The sequence below is a fragment of the Porites lutea genome, chromosome 9 (genome assembly GCF_958299795.1).
Source record: "Porites lutea chromosome 9, jaPorLute2.1, whole genome shotgun sequence".
In the NCBI taxonomy this organism is placed as follows: Eukaryota; Metazoa; Cnidaria; class Anthozoa; order Scleractinia; family Poritidae; genus Porites; species Porites lutea.
In genome coordinates this window covers 11,578,420-11,600,258 of record NC_133209.1, presented here as the reverse complement: position 1 = coordinate 11,600,258, position 21,839 = coordinate 11,578,420, and positions in this window count along the sequence as shown.

Sequence of the window (21,839 nt, the reverse complement as noted above, 5' to 3'; positions counted from 1 at the left end):
ACGCAAGATGAAGTGAATGCTGCGTTTTGATTTGCTACCCTAGCGAGCGAGATGGGCCTATCTTCGGCGCTCAGGATTTCCTACTTTGTCCCTCAAGGACAGAGTTTCTTCGCTTAGTTCGCTTGTTCGGTGAAAGATGGCTAGAATTGGCCTAGTCCTCTTTGTGCGTTTTTTATTGACCTCGTGTTCCTCTCGGTCCATAAAAAGGAAGGGAAAAAATAAACTTGGCCAGTATCCATCTATCTAGACCGAACAAGCTTGGTCAAGATTATTGTTTATAACAACACAAGGTATCTCAAAACTTAAAAAAGAATGTTTTTTTTAATCATTCCACTTTCTTTTCTTCTTAAAGACAGTCCTCTCCCTAGAGTACTAATGCAGTTTTCCTTCTTCTGATTTTGCTTAATTAATGAATTAAAAGCGTGGTAGTAGGAAACCTTAACTTCAACTATTTAAGGTAACCAACGCAGCGTGAGCCGGTGCTAAGACCTTAATTCTTTAGCAGATTTTACCTACCTGATATCATAAATAGAACGTACAAAGCCAAGATGGACAAATTCGAAGCCATTTCATCTAAAGACAAAAAATTATGTCCTCACTATAATAAAAACAATTCAAAAACAAGTAAGCGAGAGCACTTGGTGATGTTTCAATTTAAGACTTCAGAAAAGTAACTTGTCGAATGATTTTCGATGAATTTTCTTGGTCGTTTCAAACTCAAAACTTTGTAGCTTCTTTTCACGCATAGGGGCGGTGTTCCAGTTAATTAATTCTATGAAGTTGCAGTTCATACTATACCGCGGGATAGCTTTTCTGGCTGTACGAAAGGCTCTTCTGTATGGTGTGAACAAACCTAATGCTTACTGATATCTGTGTTAAGTGCTGCCATTATTATAAGGGACTCATGCTTCTTTGTTGTAGGAGGCGTGTGTATTGACTAATAATGGTAACGCTTTTCAGTACATTTGGGAGTTGCACCATTCGACAAGCAGAGAACATGGTTTTTGTACCTTCAAAAGGGTTTAACTGTGTGACAGATGACCTCAAGTACAATTTGATTTTCATGATTTTGCATAAAGATCCAACTGTAGTAAATAATGTCTCCAAAATTCAAAACAGGCTTCAAAACTGAACATTATTGGTCGTTTTTATACTAAGGACGCATTATCCATCTGGACGAACTTGGGTAAACATTTGTAGTTCGTCTGGTTATGCGTCTCAAGTATAAAGACGGGCACAAGAGGCGTCTGGACTAACTTTCCTTCGAAATACGTCTTGAACGACGCACTACGAAAGGTAGTTTTCCTCCCTCAATTCAAGCCACGGATCATTCTCCTCTCTTGTCAGTATCTTGTCTGTAATTCATTAACACGACAGTAGAGTCTCAATATCAATCGTAACGGAAGGTAAATCCTTCCCACAACAAATTACTAATCGTACTATTTTCTTAACATTGTACATTGTATTTCCGCTGTGCAAGAATTGTTGCCAGTCATCTCAGCCGATTTCAGAACATTACCTTCTTATGCCCATGGTAGTTTAAGACAAACATTTTCTGTCATCAAAAGTGCTATTTTTTCGAATTTACGGAGCACTTCATCATTGTTTAATGAAAGTATACAGTTAGTGGCGATGAAGAGGATTATCAAATTGAGTTTAAATTTGCTGATAGTTCCTAGTTGGAGCTGTAGTGCCATGTTTAGATTTTGATATTTAAGGACTAATGATCCCCCTTTGTTACAATATCATCGTTGTCAAAATATTAGTACAAAATAACAAAATAACACCTGCTGCCCCTGTGATGGAAAGACGTGCTGGTCTGATTTTTATATCATGTAATCATCTTTTTTTGCGGACTCACTGATTAATAATTCAAACTTTCCTCGAAGTTTTCACTTTTTTTAAGAAGATTGGGGATGAAATAAATAATCAACGGCGAACGGCAAAATCAAATTACTAATATAAATGTAACACAATTGCCACTTTTTTATTTGCTTCTGGTGGTCAGTACGGGGTAGTTGACCATTCCAAACGGCGCTTTAGGGTAACTTGCTGTTAAGTCTTGGCAGCACTGATGAAGAAGTCGACAAATGGGAAGGCATAATGTACGTGTACATCTCACGGAAAACGTTAATTTCCTCAATTTTTGGTTGCACATGCTTCTCTTCTTGCCGTAAACTAGAAACCTACTTATTACTTAGAAGCCGGTGAGCATACACGCATACGCCCTGAACAATCGATGGATGAAATATAAATATCTATAATCGTTAAAATCGATTGCTGGTATTATACGAATCGGACAAGGATCACACATTTATTAAATCCTTCACAATTCTATCGTTTGTTCAGACTGTTCAGATGTTCGAATGTTTGAAACAGTGGTCAATATGATCGGAGGCGCAATTTTTTGGGAAAAATTTAGTATATATTTATACTTACATAATGGGCGTTTAAAGGAATTAAAGATTGGAACGGAAAGGATTACATTATAAAACTAAAACTTAGAGATACCTTTCAAACAATTCCTCTTCAACACACTTGTGCTTCATGATCATTGAAGTAAAGCGATATGAAGGCCATGCAGCATTGTCCACCAACTTCTCTCGCTCGTAAAATATTATTGTATTTAATTTTTAGCATCTTATTTTGTGCCATTCACAAATCGCTAGCTAATTAATAAGAAAAAAGTAAATTTTGAAAGGAAATAGACTATTTGCGTTAAGTTGTCAGTACTGTCCACTTACATACAACCTGCGCTTTAAACACCGAGACAACCATTGGTTAGTTCGTTCATTAACGTGTAATAAGTGTTTATTTATTCATGTTTTTGTTATCTTGCTCGATAAAATATGTTAGCAGACGCGAAAGCTTATTAAGCTAATGAAGTGGAATTTAAGCTAATTTATAGAATTATGTATTTTATAAAACAAGCATTTAAAAAATAACAAAGGACTAACATTTATTTTAAAAGTACTGTATTTATTAATGGCAATTATGGAAAAAATCGGCGACACTGCCAAGAGTGTAATTGATTTCAAAGTACTTATTTTCGAGAGGACTAGCTGGGTGTGCTTTAGTGATGTGACAATACTTCCATTCTTTTAACACTGTTCCGCAACTCAATTTATCAGTTTGCGGTATCTGCGTTGTCCACTCTCGTTAACGTTGTTTTGAAGTGATGTTTTAAAAAAACATTTCATTGTTCAGAGATACTTACTATAAGCGTTGCGACATGAACGCACATACACTGCTTACGGGTAGCCATAAGAACTCCAGAAGGTGGGTCATGAGGTTATCCCTATATTAAGATCTTTGAATTTGGTGGCTTAGCAATGTGACTGGTGTTTTTTTTTTTTTTTGTCGTATTTTTTTATATACATGATTTTTCGCAATCATGTATTTTAGTTTGTCCACTTTTTGGCACAACATACAAGAATACAACAACTAGTTTCAGACAAGTAGTTAAACATATTTTCAACCCCTTGGAGTTCCTTCAGGTCTTTCTTGTAATTCTTCCAGTTTCTGTACTGTCACTGGAGGAGTGGTCGCCGATCTTCAGTACTTGTCTATTTGTGTTTCAATGTTTTAACTTGCAACAATTTGTATCTGATGAGGACAGCACGCAGTTGTAGAGACGTGTTGTTTTAAGGCTAATTTTAGTCTCTGTTATTAATATACTCTTAAGAATATTCCACCTATGAGAAATGTAAAAGCTTCGAGTGATGCGAGGGGATCCGACCTCAGATGTGAAGACCGAGCCGGTAATTCGACGGTAATTCTTGTTGTTGCATCTAGTTTTGATGAGATGCTGGTACCAGACCGTCATTGCAATGTTTAAATAAGCCAAATCAAGAATTGTACAACCGAAGAAACAGTAACTTTAAATCAAGCGAATGTTTCACTGAACTAGAGCAGCTTATTCGGAACTAATCAGTTCACTGGCCCTGATGGAGACGAGTCGTGCTAGTTGAAGTCTTATCCTGGTAAAAACGTACACGTGCTTTCCTTTTAACAGGGTAAACTACATCGAGTGAAATATTAAGTTGCAGCTTTTTGTAAACTCTAGCCGTAAAGGTAAGGGTAGGTCGATTGATAGCAATGACAAGCCATACCTGCTGGTGCGTTGGCCCATGCATAAATGCACAGAAAAAGAATTACGTCAGTGTTCGACCTCAGTGAACATAAAAATGACCTGCTGGTTCTCCAACAATGGTGCATAATTGTGATAATACGCGCTTGGTCATTACTTTCAAGAAGGACTCATAGCTCAGGCATTTTCATAGATATAGACCTCTCCTGCATTCCGGTTCAGTGAGCATGAAACCAGGTTGAGGCCTTGGTGGACAGTTTAATACAAATCCCTGTATTTTGCCACCCTAAACCGTGAGTTGGTGCCTTTATTTACCGACGCTGACTAAGTAAATCAATTTTTTTAAAACTTCAGTGGAGAGCCGGTACGAAACAGTATCCTTTTATTGCAGAAAAACAATCGAGAGATTATTTTCGTATTGCAAATGCATTTAGTCACCGATTTTTAATTCTGCTGTTTTTTACTTCATGATCAGTAGAAAATACGCAGAGATTTCATTAAATTCTACCACAAACTTATAAACGGGTTGAAACGTGTATCTCGCGTTCAATGCCCGTGAATATTCACTTTCACCATAATTAAAAAAGGAGAATAACCATTTTCAACAAAATCGCTGCCGCGCGATCACCATGCGGTGGTTTTAAGACCAGAGTTCTGCATTTCAAGGTTAAAATACACCGTTAAAAGACAAAAAATAGAAAGAGAAAGTTCAAAAGAAAGCTTTTCTTTTTGTAAAGAAAGAGATGGGATTTGATGATTATAAAAATGTTTATTTTCAGGAGAGGAGCAAATGAGAACGATGAATATTATAAAAAGTGATAATCATGAGATTTGTCCAGTGAAAATAAACAAAATAGCATTATCTGCAAATGAGGAAAAACGAATTGTGATGAGGGATAAAATTCATACAAAGGCTCTTCAATAAAAATATATTTTAAGATTTTAATTCGTAAATAAATGAGTTACACGAGTAAAGAAAATTACTTTGAAAAAAAAGATGAAAATTAACTTGTAATATAACATCTTTTGAGGATAAATAAACGGGAAAACCAAAATTAACCAACAAATCTTTTATAGATAGTCTTTTTAAAAGATTAATTAATCTGCTTAATTGGGAATTAATCAGTACAAAAACAGAAACGATTTACCAAATGAAACCGAAGCCATTTTTAAAGAAGATTTACCAAAAATACCCTTACATCTCAAAAAAATATCCTAGTATTAAATTGGAAAGAAATGTAATTCATAAATTTTCATTATACAGAATTTTTGATTTTAGTGATGAACAAGAAGACAAAGAAGTCCTTAACGAGCAAGAATCAATTTTCATGAAAAGTTATGATGACAGATATGGTACTTTTTTATATTAAAGCTAGTGAAAATAAAGTTATTTTTATGTTTAAAACTGATGTAACAAATGATATAAATTCAGATATATTAAATAAAATTTTACTTGGTAAAAAAAATGATTTTGTTCGTTGTTATTTTTATGATTACTATGTCGAATTAAAAAAATCATGATTTAATGTATAAATTATAAATAAATGTGTTACACTGAAGAAGAAATTTCAAAATTTATCGAAATTCTTAAATCTGACAATTCACCACCGAAATCAAACAAAGTTTCATGTAAGTATTGTAATTGTTCAGACTTTTTTATTCAATGCTGTTATTACCATTGCTCAAATTGTTTTGTTAGTATGGGTCATGTTCTTGGTTATTATGATAAAGCTGAGTATGAAAGATTTTACTTTCTAAAAGAATCAATCTATCAAAGAAAGTATCACTATCAGAACAAGATTAAACAAGTGATAAACAAGTTTAAAATTGTTCTTTCAGAGGATGAACAGTATCAGTTATACAAAAAACGGATGGAAATAAACGATGAGAAACTCTCAAAATTAAACAAAAAATTCAAGAGAAAGAGATTGATTAATATTTACTATATAATTAAATGAGACATTTACCAGCGGGTAAATGTAGTTAATGGAGCATGAAGCCCCAGGGGGGTAGGCCGAGAAAGCCTGCCCCGTCTTAGGCTCGGTGATATCTTGAAAGCCTGATTCATTAAATGAAAGCACTCTATTCTTTAAGCAGAAAACAAAAGCTTTTCATGGCTAGAACCTCACTAATTTGTCGCATGTTTGTCATCGTGTATTTTCTTAGCTTCGCAAAGATTGGTCCCTGTTTTCAAAGCCCTATTCAGAGCTATTCATGGCTAGACCTTAATCATGATAAGTTGAGATAGTTTATAGTACAACTGTGCCTATTGGCCGTACTTTGAGACACTGTCTGACTATAAAGCTTTGCCAATGCCACTCCTAGTCATTATTTGGTTAGCTTGCACGAAAGCAATCATTTAAAGTAGTTTTGTTACCCGCCCTCCCTCCCTTTGGAGGAGTTGTTGTTTTGTTATGTCTCAATAAATTTTGGTGGGTCACTCCCTGTGGTGCGGTTAAGTCTGCGTTGCGACTTCCCCCAAGCTTTTGGCATTGCTTGTGTCTTGCCATATTTTGAGCTATTCCTTTGCCTTAATCTTGTCCGATCCAGCCCGTGCGGCGCTGGGGAGATAAGAAAGGCTCTGCCAAGATTCTTGTCCTACCCCACGGTAGTGGGGCGATAAGTAAGGCTTGTGTTATTTTGTGCGCATAACCCGAAGTCGCTATAACCTGCCACAGGGCTGTGTCCCCCCCTCATTACGCCATCATGTAGTTGTTGTTTATTTAGCCTGCGTGCGTCATTTATTTCGTGACGTTTGCATGCGTATCTTACAAGCGGAATAGTGACATTAACAATTTTTAAAGTCTCAAGGAAAACAACACGAAAAAATTGAGTTAAATCTCTCTCCAGAACTTTGAAGTTTTACAGGAAATGGATCAAATATTATCAATCAATTTGACATCTTTTTGATATGAAATTATCAAACTCTTTAGTGGAAAAACCAGTAAATGATTCCTGTAAAAAATCCAATAATCGGTGACTTTTTTCATCTTGTGTTTGCAACGTAAACTCTTCCTCTTCCTTTTTTATATCTGTCATAAAACTTACTAAAAGCGTATGAAAGATGAGATGGTTTTTATTTAAAGAATATATTTTTTGTTATACCTTTATGAAAATCTATCAGCCAGTGGGGTCTAATCGATTATCATTTCATCCATTATCTTCATTTTGTCAATAAAATCATTCTTATCAAATTCATCTCCTCTCAAAGCAGTCCTCAATTCAACCAAAACTTTTTCATAGGTTGTAGAAGCGATTTCTGTCATTTCTATCTTTTTCTTGCAATTTTTTATTTTTCCAAAAATTGGTGACAAGCATACCAGCTCTGTTTACAACAAGGAGAATAATGGATTCAAAGTTATTCTACCAGTTATTGTTCCAATAATCATCAAACAAATTCCAGAGATTGTGATTGTTTCACCAAGATGATTGGATCTTTTGTAAGATTTTTTGAAACACCAGTATTTCTTGTAGTAATGCTTGTAAAAATCTTTGAGAGTTTTGATGTCTGATTCTGATGGAGATTTATCTATGTGATTGGATTCAAAGATATCTTTCATTTATTCTTAAACTACATAAGACCCATTCAACTTTTCTTGTGATATTGCTCGGAGTCAAAGTCGTAAAAGTTTTGAGAATACATAATTTTTTCAATGGTGATATATATCTTCACTTGTAATTTCAAAAAAATCTTTACGTGTTACAAAACTATGATGTAAACTTAATGTCAAGGTTGCTGAATAATTTGATATTGACGCTTTTATAGTCTCATTATTTGTACTTGAACTTCTATATTTTGTTAACCATAAAACAACTTCTTTTCCACTAAATGAATTTGGTATGGTAATGGATATTCTTGGTAAATTGTTTAATATTAATTTATTTGTTGTTTTATCAAATTTTAATTCTACAATTTTATTGGTAGTAGTCATATAACCTTCAATAGAAACATTTATATTCAACCAAAGAGATATAACAATACACAATGTAAAATTTACAACACTAGCATCCAAATTTAAAATGTAATTTTTTACTCTTGGTCCATTATGTAAAATAATACTCAAGTCCTTTGTTGGAAATGACAAATTAGGATTAACTTCTGTAAAAGTAACTCCTGATGCCCCTATTGTAATTTTATAATTTCTTACGTCACTGAAGTCGTAAATTTCTTCAAAAAATTCTCCGTACAAATTGTTTTTTGTAAAAGGAATAATATCCTTTACCATTTCTACTGTTGCAGCACTATTATCACTGTTTCTGTCCAGAACAATGTTCAGTATCTTTTTTTGATTTGCATTAATGTCGACATTGAATGATGTGTGATAGTCGTAAACTTTATCAGTATCAACATCTGACACTTGTCCCAAGATTCCGTAAGCAATTACGTAATTTTTCGTCCAGTTTTGTGGATAAACTCCCAAATCACTTCCAACCTGAGGAATATCAACGAGTAGATGAAGAAAATTATACGGATGTGATGCTGCTGTTTTCAGTTTTAAATGAATTATCAGTCAGCGATGTACATAAACTCTGGACTGTTTTTCAAATCAAGATATCTATGAGTGAATTTTTTCACTGAAACATTTCCAATTGTTAATCCTTGAGATGTTGCTCTATCAACAGAAACTGATAAACAGTGTTCAGTATTTCAATACAAAGAATATAATCAGCATTTAAAAACAGAGTGTAAAAATTAATTCCAATTTAGTACTTGTAACCGCCTTGAGAATTTTTATAATCGTTGTATAAATGACTTTGTGATTGTAGGAGTGAAAATTACCTTGAAAACTTGATAAATCTGCTCCTTTTGCCGTATTAAAACTATTTCCACCATCAATCAAGTCAGTCCATTGCAATACATTTGACATTAAATTACTAAATTGGTCTTTTTGATGACTTGGTTTGACATGAGAATGAGACACCACAGAATCAACGTAATTTTTGTTAACTCCATCAATTCCACTTGTTGGCTCATCATTTAAGTTCCTTATTTTGTGATTATCCATGTTTAAATCTCCAGTCATTTTGTTTGTTCCATCATTTTTAAGATATTTACTTGCATCAACTTTGTTATCATCAACACACTTTTTGTTTGCAGCATCTGTATCAGATGTTGGTTGTAATAAATGACTTATTTGTTTATTATCCATATTCAAGTCATTAAGCATTGGAGCTGTTCCATTACGAGGAAGATACTTGAGGTCAGCAAAAACCAATGTTACTGGTTGTTGGGGTCCGGTTGGAATTGGAATATTAAATATTCGATAGTTATTCATGTCCAGATTTCCCACCATTTTGTTTGTTCCGTCATTTTTAAGATAATTACTTATCAAGATCGGTAAAAATCAATGTTGTTGGTTAAGTTGGTCCGGTTGGAATTGGTAAATTTTGAATACGATTATTATTCATATTTACATCTCCAGTCAGTGGATGACTACCATTTCTGAACATAAAGTTAATATCAGCATATTGTTTTTTGGCTGGTTTATCTCCATCAGATGGTATTGGAAGGTTGAGAATACGATAAGTATATATCATTCATGTCAGTGTCCGAATCAATTGTGAGATTGGAGGATATTCCACTGCCGGAGTTCTCATCAACATACTGTTTTAATGTTGGAGTTCCAACATTTCTTAGTTTTTTACTCACCATATCATAACTTCCATCTGCAGTGAGATTAAATCCAACACCTGGAGCGCCATGTATTCCTTTTGCAAAGTGAGTAGAAGAATGTTCATTAAATATTCCCATTTTTTATTTAATGTTTATATATTACCAATGAATTTTTTCTTGATTTTTTTCATTGGTTTATCAACGTACAAAAATGAATACGGCTCCCGCGTTGCTGCTTTAAATTGTGCTTTATCAACTCCCAACTCAGATGATATTCTGTTGGACTATCGTGAGAAGGGAAATTCATAGATGCAATAATGAGAACAATTCAATCGAATATCTTTCGGTGTTTTGTAAAAACTTTGACTGGGATAGATTACCGGGCAATCACTTGTCTCTGATTTTTTTCACATACGCACTCATCAAATATAACAAGTTTTGATTGTCTTTATACTCCATTTCTGACACTGGGGTATTTCATCATTACTCACATTTAAAATATTATAATCCATTTGATGACTTAATTCTCTCATTTTTTAAATTAATTTTTGATACCTTTCTTGCTCGAGATTTTTTGCATAAAGATAAATCTCATCATAGTACAACAACTGTTTCATCAACATGTGATAAAGAAAAATTAGTTTTACCACTTCCAATGTTTCCACAGATCAACATTCGGAATGTATCTCATAGCATATATGAATATAACTGTTTGAATTTTTTATCACTATTCCCATCACTATCGGAGTTTGGTATTTCCATTTTATTATAATTATTAAATAAAAATGTATGTCGAGGAAATCAGAAAACTTGCACGGAATAAAATTGAAGCTGACTCTTTGACTAAACAGGTGAGAGATAAAAACAACGATTTGGGAAAACAAAACCTCAGAGAGGGATTTAAAGAAACTTTTAAACCGCTTATTGAGTCGCAGCATAGTGTTAAAAAAAGCGTTGATAAACAGCAAGACGCGATGATAAAAGAACTTCAAGCTAATCAACTTGCTCTTACACAAGGTCTTAATCAAAGCAGACTTGCTATAACTGAAGGATTTGATAAAATGGGTGAGGTAAAAAGACGGCATATGCAACAATTACCAGGTTTTGAAGCAATTGAAGGACTTAAAAAATCTATAAAATTCTCTGATATTAATAGATTTATCTGGCATATCTGACGTATCTGATGATGATGAGGATGAGGAGGAAAAAGGTGCTACTAAAGGGGTCACAAAATTAGATATAGAAAAAAACTTTGACGATAATGATAGGGTAATCCTTGGAAATTATGATTATTCAATGCCAAACAGTTTTTTTGATATGACTGAAGAAGAACGAAACAAAGTTTTTAAAGATGTAAATGAAGACGTGAAAAAATTAGCTAGAAAAATTGCTGGTAAAAGAAACATTAAAAACAAAACTCAACTTGATAATGATTATATAAGTGATTTACAAAAACAAAAAGGTACTTTAATGAAGTATAAAAACACATTAAATGATTATTTAACATCGCCTAAATATATTCAAACTGGACAAGGTATTTTCTACTTTAACAACCCTCATCAACTTCTTGACAGACTTGAATTACTCGGTGGTTCAGTTCTTGCCGGAGATAATGGATTAATACCACAGAGTTCTCCCAAATTGCACATCTCCTCAACGAAATAAAAGTTATCTCAAAGAAACAGCTTAATAATTTGTTAAAAAAACTATATAACAATTAAATAAAAATGGAAGAACGCGCTATTCATATTTCCTCGGTAAATCGAGAGAAAAGAGGAACAAGTAGACCCGGTGATTTTACAATCAAATTTAATCCACCTCTAAAACCTGACCCTGAATTGAAACACGAACTTGCTCTTGACCGATTATCAATGACTTACTCTTGGTACAGCATTAGAAGTGATTATAAAAACAATAAAATCAAATACAGACATGACAAAGGTGTTTCGTGGCAGACAATTACTTTTACAGATGGAATGTATTCCTACTCAGATATCAATGATTATATTCATCAGTACGTGACTCAAAAAAATCATCACTCAATCCAAGATGGAAACAAAAAGTTTCACATCAATCTCACTTTTTATTCGATCAACCTATCGAGTGTTAATCTCTTTTGACGACAGTGATAACTATCAACTTGATTTGAGAGGAACAAATTTTGGAAACCTCATCGGATTTGAAAAGAAACTTGTTACAAGGACAGAGTATGGAACAAAACTACCAAATACCACAAATTCGATTGATGTGTTGAATATTAATACAAGTGCTATAAAAGATAGATTGTAGGTGGAATAAATACTGATACTATTGCTGTTATTCCAACAGACAATCTAACAAGATCTTTTCCATTTACATTTGAACCGCGAAGACCACTGTTTTGCCCTGTTTCATCAAACACTATTTCTGAAATCAGAATCTATGTAACAGACTAAATTTTAACGGTATTGATTGGTTTATGACTTTATTACTTCACTCAATGTAATACAATTCTTAAAATAAAATGATGAGACAATCAGAGTTTGAAATGAAATACAACCCTGAATTGGGAGATTTACAAGACAGCATATTTATGGAGAGGGAATTATGGATGTTTTTAAATCTTTTGGTCCAAAACTAATTGGTCCAACAATGTAGAAAGCTGCTAAAAAAGGCGCTGAAAAAGCAGTGACAGCATCTGTAACAAAAACTGGAGAGCATGTTGGTAAAAAGGCCGTTGATAAAATAGTAAAAATGTTATCAAAAAACAGTGAGAGTAAAAAATATACACTCCCAAAAAATTTGAAACTGTTAAACCAAAAAAAATGACTCAACAAGAGATAAATAATAGAGTGCTACAAATTATGACTGGGGGAGAAAAATTACATAATTATTAAAATAAAAATCTAAAAATCCAAAATTCTTAGAAAGATATGAAGATGTTGTTTTTGATCTTGAACAACCTCTCTCTTCATATTTTCCACCAAGATTCTTTGGAAGTTGGGAAAATTCAGTTGGAGCAGGGGTAAAAAAAATTTAGAGGAAAAGGTTTAATACTGGGAAAAAACAGCCCCTTCAATTCAATTCCAATACTAGGGATCGATTTTGTAAACAAACCACTGACTAATTTTGATTTGTTTGACTGGGTAAAAAAACTTGGAATAGAGAACTTTAGAGATATTTTCAGTAGAAACGCTTTACCGAAAAATATTGGAAAAGAGAGTGGAATAATTAATCTCGACGATATTCAAGGACCTGGAACACATTGGGTTTGCTATCGAAATCTGGATTCATTTGTTGAATACTTTCACCCATTTGGGTTGATTATGCCTCATGAAGCTTATCACTATTTAGCCACGTCTGGAAAAAGACAAATTTACTTTCAGGACGAGTTACAAAACAGAGATTCTGTTCTTTGTGGTTACTAGTGTTTGTACTATCTGAACGAACGACAAAAAGAAGAGTCAGTTTTGGAAGTTATTCATAATCAACATTTTGATTCAGATAACAGAGATTTTATAATTTCTTATTTTAACAACTTGTAATCTTATATAAAAAAAAATGATATAAGATTAAACATCGTGTAAAGCAAAATTCAACTCATAGTACTCTTTAATCATTTTTTTAGCTCCTCATTGTTTGTTTTACAATTTCCGCTTTTCAACTCATAAATTAATTTGTCAAAAACTTTATCAATGTCTCTTGTTAATTCTTCTTCTTCTTTACTCACCTCAATTACTTTTTCTTTGATCTTTTCAAACACTGACTTTCTAATACTTTTCAACTTTACAACGTAATCCATTTTATTTATTAAATTATTATTTTTTAATTTTAATTATCATCTTCTTCTTTCAACTTATTTTTTTTTTAATTTTTCATTTAATTTCTCAACACTTTCCACCAACTCAAATAACTCTTTATAAATTTAATCAGTTTAAACAATCTTTCCTTTCTTTCTCTATCTATCTCAATCCAACCATACCCACCATTTTTAATATTTTCCCATAATTGAGACTCAATTGCAAATAAAACTTTCAAGATTGGAATTGGTTTTTCTTTCAATTTCAAACTCATCTCTAATTTTTTTTTTCTTTATTCTTTTTCAAAATCTTTTAATGTTTTAACATTCATTTTCTTTTGTATCTCTTTGAAAAATTTAGTCTCCATTTTATTATAGGATTAAATAACTTTCTTTTACAACTTGTCTCTTACCTTTTATCTCAAAAAGTACTTCAAATATTTTCAAAAATGTTTTGTCATTTTCTAATTAAGAGTATGGGGTATAATCATAACTAACATTCAACTGTTAATAAATCTTTTCAAGTTCGCCTTTTACAAACTGTAGTCTTGAATTCGTTTTATTAAAATAATTATATAAACCTATTATAAAATGGAAGAAACTTATTGCATTGTACATAAAAGAAAAACTCCTTGTGTTGAACCAAGTGGTTACCAAAGAGATAAAAGTGGACGATTACAATTTTATTGTAAATGTGCTGTCTGTGGACGTAAAAAAGTTATATGTAAAAGAAAACGGTCAAGTTGGAAAAGGAAAAAAAAACTGGAAGAGGAAAAAAAAGTAAAAGGCTGTGATGTTTTTGACACTGTTGTTGGAAGTGCGGCAGATTTTTTTGTTCATCACGGTTAACCCTGGATGGCAAAAAAAGTCTGTTGAGATGGGTCGTTATGGTGCAAGTGAATTGACGAGAAATAAACAACAAATCAACAGAATCAACAAACTTACCCCACTAATTCACGACTCTGTTGGGACAGTATTAGACCAATTATCAACAAAAGTAAGACCTGATTTAAAATATAAAACTGATAGACCAGAATTAGATGGAAGAGGAATTGATATTCACAAATGGATTGGAAAATTCCCAAGACCAAAATCTGGTTTTACTCCTTCAAAGTATAAACACATGGGGCCGTATAATCCTCACGAACAACAATTGAGTTACAGTTACTAATCCAGACACTGGAGAAGTAACAGAGTGGAAAGTTCAACCTTATAACAAAGGTGATAAAATTGCATCTTCTCACGATATTTGTTGTGAAATGGGAAGAAACAAAGGCGATTGCGACCGAGAAATGGTTCAATCATTGGATAATATTCCTTACGGTGAAATGCCAAAGTGAGGACAAACTGCAAGATTTTTAATAAATACTAAACAAAAACTTGGTCTTGGTCTTCAGACAAAAAAACGTAAAACGGTGTTTAGTAGTGATTGGTCTCAAAAATTAGCCGACGAACTTCACAAACCAATCACAAGAAACTTTTCAAAGTAATATCAAACGGGATTGATAAAATCTGGGCAGCTGATTTGGTTGAAATGAAAAAGTTTAGCAAGTGGAACAAAGGTGTGAAATATCTGCTGCTGGTAATCGATGTTTTTAGCAAGTACGGTTGGGTTAAACCAATGGCAGATAAAAAAAACTGAAACTGTTGGTAAAGCATCTGATGAAATATTTAAGAGTAAACGTAAAGCGCAAATGCTCTGGGTAGATAAAGGTTCTGAGTTTATGAGTAAACATTTGAAAGATTTTATTTAAAAAAATAACATCAAATTATATCACACTGAGAATGAAGAAAAATCACGCGCTGTTGAAAGATGAAATAAAACTATAAAAAACAAAATGTGGAAGATGTTCTCCACAAACAGATATACTGTTTATTGGGACAAACTTGATAAATTAGTTGATGATTACAACAACACGAGACATTCAAGTATCAAAATGGAACCTGTTGAAGCAAGTAAAAAGATAAATGAGGAAAAAGTTATTGCAAATTTGTACGGAGATTTGATTTGCTTAAAACCTCAAAAACAAAGTTTGCAGTTGATGAAAAAGTTCGTATTTCAAAACAGACCAAGAAATCTTCAGAATAGATTAAGTTTTGAAACGAGATAACAAGAAAAAGTTGGCACTGGTAAGGTGGAGCGGTTATCCTGAGAAATTCAACTCGTGGATTTCTGTTGACTTGCTAAATGTCTAGATTTTTAATACAACAATTTGTATTAAAAAAGAATTTGATGCTTAATCTTCTTCAATATCTGATAGTTTTTTAATTTCAGACTCTTCTTCACTTTCATCATCAGATTGTATTGATGGTAACGCTTCTCTTGGTTTCAGCGGTTTGATAAAAAACTTCATGTATCTTGATTTGCAAAGAAGTGATATTTTTGGAGAGATAAAGACTCTCAATAATGAGCGCTATTTTAACCCTGCAATATTCATTCAGATAATCAAAAGGATTAACTTTGTCATTTCCCTTTGTGCGAAATAGTGAAAGTATTCCTTCTTTTTCTTTATTTTACCCTTTTTGTCTGTGTATTCAACTTGTTTCCAATAGAGTCCATTAGTTAAATAACTCGCCATATCAGGCCCAAATTCTTCCTCAAGATATTGCTGGCAGATTTGTGTGACTTTGTTTAATGCTTTAATATCCTGTGAGTTGATCAGTTTCTTGATTAAGTCTTTCTGTCACTCCACATGCCCCACGAAAACAATAATGGAGTTTCGATTACAGAGGGTCGTACAGGGGGGTTCTCTCGCACGGTTCACGAACAGAAAAAACAGCGAATCACGGATCACGGCTGTCAAAATTTCATTTTCCCGAATCACGAAAATAAACAAGTAAGGTACTCGTTTTAATAACCTTCTCTTACGGTAGAAAGAGTGTTTGAAGAAAGCAAAATCGTTAAAAGCTAAGTAAAGGCTGTCCTTGATGTCGTTTAATAAGAAGTAAATAAATTCCTACCTTGTAATGAAGATGTATTTCCTGATAGTAGCGGCCTCTCCTCGTCCCATTGCTCTTGTGTATTTATCGCAAAGGCCTTACTGCCATCTTTTCCCTCTTCGAGACGACAAAATTTAAGTTCAACACAGGAGCCGAGGCCACGTTTCTCAGCCTCTACCTTTAATCCGGCAAATTCCGCGAACTTTTTAATAAACACTGCCAAAGATGAATGTTCATCTGTAATTGGAAAGCGAATTCGTTCCTTTCCAAGAAAATTAAGCGAGCCGACAGACTTTGGGTCAACGTAAAATACAATACATTCGACCTTCATCATCGTACTATACGTACTCGTCCCCTCCATGTCTCGGATGTTTCGATGTTTTAGATCACTGTCCTTTGACCTCCAGTGACATAGGAGACCATAGGCATAGGAATAGACATCTGATCCATGATAGGCATGTAAAGCACGTGAATTTGCACAATGGATTACTTTAATTAAAGCGAAGTCTGTTACTTGTCACATTTGATGTTTTCAGTCTTAAAATAAGTCTTCCGGAGCACTCGCATCTCAAAATCACGCCAAATAGAGTGGTGAAATCACGAATATCGGTTAATAATTCAAGTTCTTCACGGGTCACGCAAAACCTTCAGATCACGGATCACGAAGAATAATTTATTAAATTCACGTTTCACGGAAAATAAAATCAGCCAATCACGCATCACGGGAATACCCCTGTACGACCCTCATTACAAGAGCGCCTTTTTTACCATTTGGTAAAATGGTCTCGATTTTTATTCTTTGATATTTAAGTTTGGAATTTTTGACTAAATTCCTCGACCTCATGAAATAAAATTTTGTTTTTGGTAAGATTTTCGCAGCTTGTCAATTGCATTATTTAATTTTAAGATTATATTTTTTAAATCAAATTTTTTTTTTTCTCCACCCCATAGAAGCCGAATCGACCAATAGTTTGCCAAATTTGGATTCTGCCAGGTTAATTCTTTTTGTTTGTTGGTTATTTTCTTTGCTCTAGCGAGATATTTTTTACAACGGTCTTCATCCTTGTGTAATAAAAAATCCTCGTACTTGGGATTTCCGGAATGTATCTTCTTTCCGGCTTTGAGAGTAACAAAATACTTACTTTTTTTTCGATTTGAAAAATCAAGACTTGTAGCACCAAGTTTCAGGCTTTTTTGGTAAGTTTTGCAAAATCTTTTCCAGTTACAAGATTTTTGCTTGGTTTATCTTCAATAATATCCTCCGTTTTCACATTTGATATATAAATCTTTCTTTTTTGGTTTATCTTCATCCTTTGTTTTCATTTTACAAACTAATTTCAGGGGCACCCAACGAGAATATAGTTCAAAACTACTTAAACATAGCATTGTTAAACGTATTTTAGTATTTAAACGGTACATATAGGCATATTTTTATCCCCTAAAAATTTTTCATCTGTTCGGATTTGCTAGCTGAAAGCCTAGTGATCCGAAAATTATAGGGAGCAAAACTTACCTTTTTGAAAATTTCAGCCAGAAAAAAGGCTCCCGAAAATTCTAGGTGATCTTTTAAGGGTAAAAATCCCTTAAAAATGGGCAATTATACCATTTTTTAGATGTTCGAAAATCCTAGGAGAGGCAGGCAAGCAAGATATTTTACAACAAATGCTCCGAAAATTCTAAATCTCAAATCGTCTTCCTAACAGATATTTTCTGAAAATTGTCGTTCGGTGCCCCTGTAATTTGTTGTACAACCGTTGTAATTTCCTCATCAGTTGAAGATTCCTCAATCTCAGATGCTGAAGTAACATCAATCACTTTTGGATTCATTTTATTTAATTGTTTAGATAATTGGGAAAGGTTTGTATCAAAAATTGATAGAAAACTGTTTCGAGCACCATAAAAAAAAGCCCCGAAGGGCTTATAAAATATTTACTAAATTTATGTTGATTAACTGTATTTAATAAATTATTTTTTATCAAATGATTATACTTGTTTGAAAATTTTCAACATTGAATCATAAACAGATTTTGGTTTTTGTTCAGTGTATATTTTTTCAACATAAACATCTTCGCCAATATGATAAACTCCTTCACTTTCGTTGGAAAAATCACGATATCCAGCAAGAATACGACGTCCTTCATATGGGTGACAGAGAATATAATCCTCACCATTGTCATGAAGAAGAAGATTGACAGTGGAAAAACATACTCCATATTTTATCCAATTGACCTTTTCTTCAAACTCTCTGTTGAGATTGGAATGAAGTTCTTCATCAGAAATACCATAATAATAATAATAATTTAATATTTATATTGCGCAAAATACATGTAAATATGATCAAATGCGCATTACATGAAAGTAAATTTTCAACATTAATAAGTTATCCAAAATAACTAAAAATATTGTGTAAAAAAAAACAATGGATCTATAAGAACATAAGATATACATAATCCTAAAAAATCCTAATAAAAAGCTAATCTAAAAAAATGGGTCTTAAGTAAACCTTTAAACCTATGAAAATTGGGCTAATTTCGTATTTGTGATGGTAACCCATTCCACAGTTTAGGTGCCGCAGTTAAAAAAGCACGGTCACCCAATGTCTTTTTAGTTAAAGTTCTTGGCGTTTGAAGCATGATTCCCATTGCACACGATCTTAAATTGTATCTCTTTTCCTCCCTTTTGCTAATGAGTTCTTGTAGATATACCGGAGCTTGTCCAAGGATCGCTTTAAAAGTAATTATAATAATCTTAAAATGAATCCTAAATTCTACTGGAAGCCAATGAAGCATACACAGAATTGGTGAGATGTGATAAAACCTTGGAATCTTAAAAATAAGTCTTGCTGCGGAATTCTGGAGCCGTTGTAACTTTGCTATTTGTTTAGCTGGTAACCCATACAGAATACTATTACAATAGACAATGCGCCCAATTTTTACGGCATGAACAAGTGTCTTGGTTGCTTGCCGTGATAAACTCATTTTGTTAAATGGATTCTTTTCTTTAAGCCTTTATTTTTAAAATCAATTTTATTATTTCCGCCCCAATTTGTTTTACTAGGAGTAATCGGAGCTTAGGAGAGTGCGTTCGATATGTTTGCTAAGCGTACAGTTAGCAGTGGGGGGCAAACGGTGAATGGTTCTTGCGATAGATAACTATGATTATGGCAGATTTTTAACGTAAGGGTTGCGTACAGCGAAACCTCGATTTAACTGTGTATCATAATGAAAAGGTTTTGAAGGCTAGTGATCAGCGTGATATCGTATGGTTCGTCTCAAGTGCTTGTTATTTTAGGAGACACTGTCCAGGGGTGCTTCGGACTTTTTGTTTTACTAGCGTAGCCTGCGAGCAAGCTCTCCTATTTGGGCGAGTGAAACAAGTCTCGCGAGAACGCGTTCTCGCGAGGCTCGCTTCGCTTGCTAAAATAGGAGAGCTTGCTCGCAGGCTATACTAGCACTACAGATGTTCTACTGGGTGCAGTTGTTAGAGGGCCGATCAGCGCTTAACCCGGGTTTCTTTTTCTTTTGCTAAAAAACATTTCTTTGGATAATTTTCTCAGTTATTTTTAAGAACGTCCAATGAAATGGTGCCGCCGAGCTTCACATCTCGGTAGATTTACTTTGTGGAATAACGGCCGCCGAGCTACACAACTCGGTAGATTTACTCTGTGGCACTACGGCCGCCGAGCTACACAACTCAGTAGATTTACTTTCTTGCACAACAGACGCTGAGCTTCACAACTCGCCGGTAAATTTACTTTGTGGCACAACAGACACCAAGCTAAACAACCCGGTTTGATGCATGAGCCAGGAGTAGCACGCATTTTCAGAACAAAAATATGAAGGCTTAATCCAAAGTAAAATTTTACTCAGGGTGTAAACTTTCAGCACACGTTTGAAAGATGAACACTTTGGAAGATTCAGTAAACACAGATCGATAGTAGGCCTTCAGCAAACTCTTAAATATGTACACTTTACGAAAATTCAGTACACTTTTAAAAGATGAAAGATTTACGAAGACAGAATAGCAGACCTCAGCAAACGTGCCGAGGACACACGAATCACCAAGTGAGTTAGCGCGTCAAAGTGAGGCAAAACGTAAGCAAGCGCCTCAAAGCGAGGCAAATTTGTGTCGACGAAGATGCAATCTCGAAAAAACCTTCCTTATTAATTGCACAGGTCAACCAATAATGCACAGAACACCCAACACAAATTAGGAGTTGCGTTTTCGTACCTCGAACGCAATCATCAACCAAAATCGCCTGTAAATATTTAATAAAGTCAAACAATAGACTACATTCCTTTCTACCCAAGCAACTCGGTGTTAGCCAGGTTAAGTGAAAAATGGCAGTGAAAAACTTTGTTTTCGTGAGAGAAAATCAGTTTACCAGACGTTCAAATTAGCCACAATTACACAAGTTATCAACTTACCTTTTCTGAATCTAATCGACTAATTGTTTCAGTGATCTGTGCCTGGTTATCCATAAAAAAATTTCAATAACTACAAAATAGTCAAAAACACAAACAGCATGAAGCAGAACAACTGAACCTGACCACAAGCTGCACACAGAATGAAACCGAGCGCGCGCGGAAGACTTTGATCTGACTGGAAAGTGTGACTGCAAAAGTAACCGGAAATGCTTAACCTGGCGCATGCGTAGACGTTTTGTATCTGTGTTCCTTGATTCCATCAAGGTCAAGAAGATGATGCAACCAAGTCAAAAGCACTAGTTGCTGTTTGAGCTCGGCAAATGATTGAACTTTGGAGTTTGAGGTACCCGGTAAGATGATAACAAAGGATAGAAGGTTTACAATCCATATTACATCTACAATTAAAAAACTCTTGAGGACATGTGCAGGTAAGCAAACGATTGAAGGAGTACCTGTCTAAGAGTCCCTGTCGACTATTTTCCACTACAGTACAGTAGTTTGTTTACAGCACCAGCCTTGGATCTTGAGCTCACCATACTACTCTATGTTTGCTGGAAGTAATCTTTCATACCTAAGAGATTGCTCTTCTCCAAAAATTTTTTTAAAATTTTTAAGACGGAGAAGCTCCAGTTGAATGAAATGGTATAATTTGTTTTCCTTATAGTCCATGAAATGTCCTGCTTCACTTTCTGTTTTTGCTCTCTTCCGTGGGTTGTTGTTCTCTGACTGTCAGCCATTGTGGATATCCCAGAGTACTCCGCGTTGAGTGAAGCAATAGTGAAACTGACCAGGGAGGGAATGGGAAAAATTGTACATAACCCCCAAAGCGATTAAGTTAAGGTCGAAACCAACACATTTAACTTCTAAAAACGCGTGGCAACCCCTACTTTTTATCTTACCAAATGAAAGTAATAAGCCTACTCAGCAAACGATCAATTTTTGGTTCGGGGAAAATGTCGTTTACACTATTTTTAAGGCAAACGCGTGGAG